This window comes from Aegilops tauschii, chromosome 4 (genome assembly GCF_002575655.3).
Source record: "Aegilops tauschii subsp. strangulata cultivar AL8/78 chromosome 4, Aet v6.0, whole genome shotgun sequence".
Lineage (NCBI taxonomy): Eukaryota > Viridiplantae > Streptophyta > Magnoliopsida > Poales > Poaceae > Aegilops > Aegilops tauschii.
The window spans coordinates 340,134,030-340,142,204 of record NC_053038.3 but is presented as its reverse complement, the minus strand read 5'-3'; positions in this window follow the sequence as shown (position 1 = coordinate 340,142,204).

Below are 8,175 nucleotides of genomic sequence, written 5' to 3'. Positions count from 1 at the left end.
CTCGTGAACTACATACGAAGTCAAGCGCGAGGAATATGTTTGGAAACAGGGGGTATAGGAGAGTTAGGTTTCGATCCTAAGGAACTGTGGGTTATGGGCCCACCATGTGGATTAAAAGTAGGAAGGGCGGAGACGTCTTGCGTGATCATGCAAGCAAGGGATGTCAGAGGGTAGCCCGTCGATTATGTCGGCAACAACGTCGGTACCAAGGGCGAGGGACGAAGAGAACCATTTTCCTGCTAGTTAGGACGAGGCGGACTAATAGGCAAAGTTCTCGTCCATCGGTGGTTACCGGAATGTCATCAACAATAGTAACAAGGTCTTACTGATAGAGTTGTACACCGAGGTGTTTACATAAGTAGGAGAATATTACTGCTTAGATCATATAGATCACAAGAAACGTTAAACCAACCAATGGAAAGGAAAACACGATTATCAGATTAAATAGAACAATGGAAAGGAAAATGTGTTTAAACACATATTTCAAGGGTATATCCTTCCCAAGGACACGCAGAGCATGATATCCATGACAGGATATAATGTAGAAAACTCTTTAGGTAGGGGAGAGAATTTTCATGACATTACCCATACAGCGGTGTTTGGATAAATGAGCAGGAAACATTTAGCATTGGGCTTCAAATGTTCCTGTTGAAAATCAGAGTAGCATAGACATGCTTCGAGATAGCATTGACATGGTCAACAGGGGAAGATCAGACTTTGGAAACAAAAAGGATCCATCAGGAACAACTTATAGAATAAGTCTTACAATTTCCTCACTGAAGAATGACTAACCTTGCCAAAAAAGGCAACTATAACAATAGGTCCTCCGGCCAGGTGCGCTAGGCATGACATCACCTTACCGGGTCATATAAATACCAATGTTACAACTCTTGGAAATATGTTCGAACCATCATATCTGACCGAGATTCAAATCTGATTGGTGTCAGGATACCTCACACTCAGGATCCTGAGATAAAAGGTGCGACACGAATTGACGAGAAGACATCATAAGATTCTCGGGAAATGAACTATGGAAGCGAGTTCCGAAGCAAGAGTTCATCAGTAAACCAAGGAGAGGATGAGGAGGTGGCTGATGGACTCAGCGACAAATCATCGAGATTTCCAAAGGATGGATTTCCACAATTATGTGAAGAAGGAGATAACATTTGCCAGATCAAATGGTATAATGATGTATGCTCGAGGAAAACCTACACAATTAAACATTGATTGAAAGATGCACCCATAATATGGGCTTAGGTAGCATGATCAATGTTTAGAATGGTGATTCAATAACCAATGCACAAAGAATGAAACTATCATTCATTAACTTACAAGCAATAGGGTTGCTAGAAGTTTTGAATTTTACAGCTCACAGTCCATTTGTCGGTATTCCGGTTAGAAACAACACGGAGACCAAGAAATGAATGGAGATGGCAATAAGTATTACTATATCAAGAATTTCTTGAGAGGTGGTGAAATTCTCACGACATTCCTGACATAAAAGATGGTAATACTCCTAGGTAAAGAAGAACAAATGCTTGGTAGCAAGGAACTCAAGGTATAACACAAAATACGAACAAGTTTGTGTTCGAGGGAAGGCAATAAAGTGGTCAATGATAACACAAATCATCGAGGTCAAGGATGGTATTTTTCATCATGAATTCAATTGTATCCTAGAAGAGCTCGGAAGGCTGATGATGATCACGACACATTTGTCGAGAGATTTCATGAAGATGTAATTGATCGGTGATGACATCAAGTCAAAGGAATGATGAAGCGAAAGGTTATTGGAACCATGGGTAGGACACAAACTCGAAATCGAGTTTGTTGTTCAAGGAGAAATGATATGACGAGGAAGATGGACGTAAGCTTAGCTCATCGTCGAAAATTTTGCTACGGGTTGAAGGGCCAGGTAGCACAGTTAAAATTTAGCACGATAATGATATAGCCGATCAGGCTTGGGATGACTTGAGGGATTATTGAACTCGTAAGCAACGAAAATTACTTAGAGTTATTGAATCGGAGTGCGGACTCGATTCACTATTTGGTGTTCTCGGTTGACGACAACCCAGAACCCAGGAAAATTGGAATCGGTGAGAAATAATAGTTCATGAAGAAACCATAAGAAGTTATGCAGTTCCACGATAATCTCGAGATAACAGAGTGTAATACTCGATGGTAGATCAAAGTACAGGTTGGACTTGGGTATTGATCCGCAGAAGACAAATGCTTAAACTTGGCCGAGAAATGGGATCAAAGAAGAACAATATGGTCGGAACCATAGCTGCAAGGGATCCAATTTAATGACACCTAAAGAATTACCCAAATGATTAAATATTTTGCAAGAAGCTTCCATGATAAGTTCCACATCGGGTCCATGGGCATGAACACAAAGTTCAAGGTCGACTCCCACTTCTTTAATGCATAACCTTTCATTCACTTCTCGTCTTCAAAGAAGTTCTAGGGTAGAAAATTATCTGGTAAAACACCAGAAGGGTATAACTTGTGAAAACTTTTGGGTTCATACGGTTTTAGGGAAGGTATAGGTTCAACCCATCGGGGCATCTTAGGAACATATACCACGAACTTCAGGAGTAAATAACACAAGCTCAAAATAGAGCATGGTTGACAAAAGTAGAGGATACAATTTACCAAAGGCATTATGTATCATGTAAAGAACTCACAAGCATTTTGGTTGTGAAGGACATTGTTGGATAATAACCCGACAATGGGTATGGCGGTCCACAACAGGGCTGATGTGAGTATCGGTTCTCAATCAGAGGAAGAAGGAATGAAAGGCATCAGATTATAGAAACAACTGACTAATTCAAAGCTCAATGCAAAGAAATTTATGATTTCCAAATCAAGGGCTCAGAAGCAAACACTCTGATTAAGGTTGGATAAGTTGAGTAGACTTAGGAATACAATCGACGGTAATTTGATTAGTCGAGAACCAGCTCTTGTTCAAAATGACATCTGAGCCAGAAGGATGAATTCTAGGATTTGATTGAGGAATGCAAGCATCCTCAACATATTGAATCAAAGGACTTAAAATGATAAAGACAAGGGATGCCAATAGGATTACAAGACTTATGGGATTAACCATAATGCAAGCAAGCAAGAATTTCAAGAGCAATAGGCTGCTCAGGATTTTCGAAAGATCGAATGGTATTTCGAAGTCTTTTGCGAAACACATGAACAACTAGGAATGAGCAGATACTCGATAAGTGTGTAGAATTATCTGTAGAGGTATTCATGCGGCAAAGATCTGTAAGGCAGTGGCTCAAGAGATTCTTAAAAGTCGAAGGATAATTCGATGCATCTTGTAATAACAAGAGCAGCTGGGGATGAATGTAAGAATGGCAAGGGCATGTAGTTATCTATTGGGGTTGACGGTGGAAGGGAATTGCAAAAGCAACAGGCACAAAGTCTCGAAAGAGTATCCGAGAGTAACTTCGAAATCTTCTGATGTAGCCGGCGATCTTCTGGACTGAAGGGGCTCTCCGGGAGAAAGTGTTTTCGAGAACCTAAAGTTAGATTTTAGAAAATCATTTAACCCGAATAGAAGAGAGAACAGAATCCCATAGTATAGACGAGGAATAAAAGATCCTAATACCACCCAATGGCGACGTGTGCCCGTGGGCCGCACAGCCATGTTAGTAAAACAGTTTTCATTGACTAGACTCAACTTCGGCCAAGGAGTGTGGAAGGGGGATTCCTATAGGCGGTCGACTCTGATACCAACTTGTGACGCCCCTGATTCAATGTACACTAATCATACACGCAAACGTATACGATCAAGATCAGGGACTCACGGGAAGATATCACAACACAACTCTAAAAATAAAATAAGTCATACGAGCATCATATTAGAAGCCAGGGGCCTCGAGGGCTCGAATACAAGAGATCGATCATAGACGAGTCAGCGGAAGCAACAATATCTGAGTATAGACATAAGTTAAACAAGGTTGCCTTAAGAAGGCTAGCACAAACTGGCATACAGATTGAAAGAGGCGCAAGCCTCCTGCCTCGGATCCTCCTAAACTACTCCTGGTCGTCGTCAGCGGCCTGCACGTAGTAATAGGCACCTCCGGTGTAGTAGGAGTCGTCGTCGACGGTGGCGTCTGGCTCCTGGGTTCCAGCATCTGGTTGCGACAACCGAGAAGAAAGGAAAGGGGGAAAAGGGGGAGCAAAGCAACCGTGAGTACTCATCCAAAGTACTCACAAGCAAGGATCTACACTACATATGCATGGGTATCTGTGTAAAAGGGCAATATCGGTAGATTGAACTGCAGAATGCCAGAATAAGAGGGGGATAGCTAGTCCTGTCGAAGACTACGCTTCTGGCAGCCTCCATCTTGCAGCATGTAGAAGAGAGTAGATAGTAAGTTCACCAAGTATCATCGCATAGCATAATCCTACCCGGCGATCCTCTCCTCGTCGCCCTGTGTGAGAGCGATCACCGGGTTATATCTAGCACTTGGAAGGGTGTGTTTTATTAAGTATCCGGTTCTAGTTGTCATAAGGTCAAGGTACAACTCCGGATCGTCCTGTTACCGAGGATCACGGCTATTCAAATAGATAAACTTCCCTGCAGGGGTGCACCACATTACCCAACACGCTCGATCCCTTTGGTCGGACACACTTTTCTGGGTCATGCCCAGCCTCGGAAGATCAACACGTCGTAGCCCCACCTAGGCACAACAGAGAGGTCAGCACGCCGGTCTAAATCCTATGCATGCAGGGGTCTGGGCCCATCGCCCATTGCACACCTGCACGTTACGTACGCGGCCGGAAGCATACCTAGCCCCCTTAATACAAGTGCAGGCTTACGGTCCAATCCGGCGCGCGCCGCTCAGTCGCTGACGTCAAGAAGGCTTCGGCTGATACCACGATGTCGAGTGCCCATAATTGTTCCCGCGTAGTTGGTTAGTGCGTATAGGCCAGTGGCCAGACTCAGATCAAATACCAAGATCTCGTTAAGCGTGTTAATTGAAGTATCCGCGAATGCCGACCAGGGCCAGGCCCACCTCTCACCTAGGTGGTCTCAACCTGCCCTGTCGCTCCGCCACAAAGTAACAGTCGGGGGCCATCGGGAACCCAGGCCCACCACTACCGGGATGGAACCACCTGTCCTTTCAGCCCCCACATCGGAATCACTTGCGGGTACTCTACGAGCCGACCCGACTTTAGTCACCACATGTATCATATAATGTATACAAGTATATACCCGTGATCACCTCCCGAGTGATCACGGCCCGGTAGTATAGCATGGCAGACGGACAAGGATGTAGGGCCACTGATGGAACACTAGCATCCTATACTAAGCATTTAGGATTGCAGGTAAGGATAACAACTGTAGCAACAATGACAGGCTGTGCAGCAGAATAGGATTAACCGAAAGTAGTAACATGCTACACTACTCTAATGCAAGCAGTAGAGAGAAGGAATAGGTGATATCTGGTGATCAAGGGGGCTTGCCTGGTTGCTCTGGCAAGAAGGAGGGATCGTCAACACCGTAGTCGATCACAGGGGTATCGGCAGCTGTCTCGGGGTCTACCGGAAAGAAGTAACAGAGGGGAACACAATAAATAACAGAGCAATCAAAGCATCACAAAGTATAACATGGCAATATGCTGTGGCACCCCGATCCGCATGGAGCAGGGGGCCTTCGCACGTCAGCCCAGGATAACACCTGACGCACGACAGGTCCATGATACAGCATTCCAGGTGCAATAATATTCATCAAATACATGTGTATAAGATTACATCATTGATGAATACAATTATCTGGCATAGCCCTAAGGCATTTTAAACGGCAGTGGAAGTCTATTGAAATGGCGGCGGAAGTCTTGGTTTGGCAGCTACAAGTCTGGCTGGGCTCCATAACTCACAGGACTGGCAAGATTACGGCCTAGCACGACGGAACAAGCGAACAATCTGGGCACGACCTACAAAACTGGCATGACATGCCAGGTCAGTACATTGAATGTACTTGCAAGACAACCAAATACATAGCATGCAAACAAACAGATGACAAAGCAAGAACCAAGCGTCTGCAATAACCTACCTCATAGCAGAAACTAAGCATGGCAATGGCATATCAAACTTACTTATAACATGGCAACATCAAAACATAGCATGACATTTCAATCAGAACATGGCATATCAAAGCATGGCATAAGTTCAATCAAAACATGGCATGCCATCATGAAACTATGCTGAAAATAAACTACCCGTCATATCCAATGCAAACATAACATGTTAACTTTATGCAACCATCTACCGTTCTACCATGGTTCTTTAAATGCAAACAACAACTTACTACTCATGCAATGCAAATAAACATGTGCACCGAGTCCTTCGGACTCTCTTACCAGTGGGTTGCCTCGCAACCAAGCGATGATCATGCACGGATCACCAACGGAACCACACTTGGTTCAATACTCACCGAGACCTTGTCTCGTGATCATACCAACTCATCATCGTGATTACTCACGACTGTCTCACAGTCCAAGTCATCACATTATTTCACATTATTCATCCACTTAGTTATTTAAGGTTTATCCTCCATTTCTATCGAGACCGGATAGTGTGACCTACTACGAACTTTTTCCCATGACCGAGGACGCGGCTATCGATAGATTGAATACACTCTGCAGAGGTAGCACACTGTACCCACACCAAGGAACCCTAGCCTCGCACTCCCATACGTGCGGACACGGCGCTCCGACAAAACCGAGCTACTGCCATGACGCTCTCCCGACCACTCCGACCAACACCCTCTTGGGGTTCAGTCCTGGGTGGCCCCGTGTCTACCAAAGACACCAATGGCCACCGTCGTGGCAAAACGGTCCCAAACGGGGACAAGGTACCATAAAAACAAAAATGAGCACACAAGGTTATGTCCGCCTACCTGATCAGGGTAGCGCGCGCCCATAACCTTCCCTCACGGGAGGAACCGGCGAGAGGCATGACAATAGACCCAGCAAGGACCTTCCCATTAGGTAAGCGTGGTTGCACTGGAGAAAGCTCGATTGGAGTGGCACTATGATATCCTAGTGATGACGGAGGAGGTTTTTTATTAAGTCATATTCTTAACTTCTCCATCATCAATCATCATGCAAGCATTATTAACAGGAATGCAACAACTAACATGCAACCTACCAATGCAGTAACAAAACATCAAGCATTTCAAGTAACTGTGATATCATATGAAACATGGCAATACCAAGTACTAGCAATCTTATCAGTGCAACATAACAACGATACCACTGACATGAAACTAAACAGAGGCATGATATTATCAGTAACAACATTAAACTAGCAAGGCAACTTATTTAATGAAAACTCAAGCATGCAAGGCAGATAACAAAACTAGTTAGCACGACTGAAATAATAGCAGACGAAACAGACAAGAAACTACTGCAACTAAGCACACACGTGAGGTGCAAGCAAAGTCAACGTGCAAGTTCGACGCTCATGATAAGAGGTTGGCTTGCCTGGGGTCGAGGATTACTCCAGGAAAAAGTGTGGAACGATCGCGAAAAGATTTGTCGAAAACAGTTCTCTCTCGGAGGGGGCTGTTTACAGGCAAGGGAAAAGTGGTCATTTCCACTATGTGAAAACATAATGAAAATGATACCAACGGAAAGAGTTCGACGAGACGAAGACATGAGCATTGGTTTCACCTCAATCGGAGTTACGGTTGTGGAGATACGAAGGTTTGAAGTTCAGGGACCTATCAGTGAAAGTTTTTCAGCAAACAGACCCTGGAGGAAAAACTGAACGCGCCTTTCTCAGAAATACGCTTTCCAGAGAGGAAAGCGCACTCTGAACCGAAGAGGAAGCAAATACGCTTTCGGTTAAGGGAAGCGCATTTTCGGAAATACGCTTTTGGTGCGGGGAAACGACTTCGTGGCGGGGCGCTGCCACTTATCCACACTGGTAGGACCGGTCAACGCGGCAGCGGTGGGGCCGGCCGACTGGGTCGCTGCCAGGTGGGGTCGGGGAAACGATGCGGGGCCCGCCTGGCCAGGTCAGCTCCCTTCTTCTTCCTCCCGCTCGGGGCGCGACGGACAGAGGGCGATGGCCGCCTCGACGGCGCTCGCCGGCGCGTCCGGTCATGGCAGGCGACAGGCGATCTACCCACGAGCTTAGGAGGACGAGGCGCAA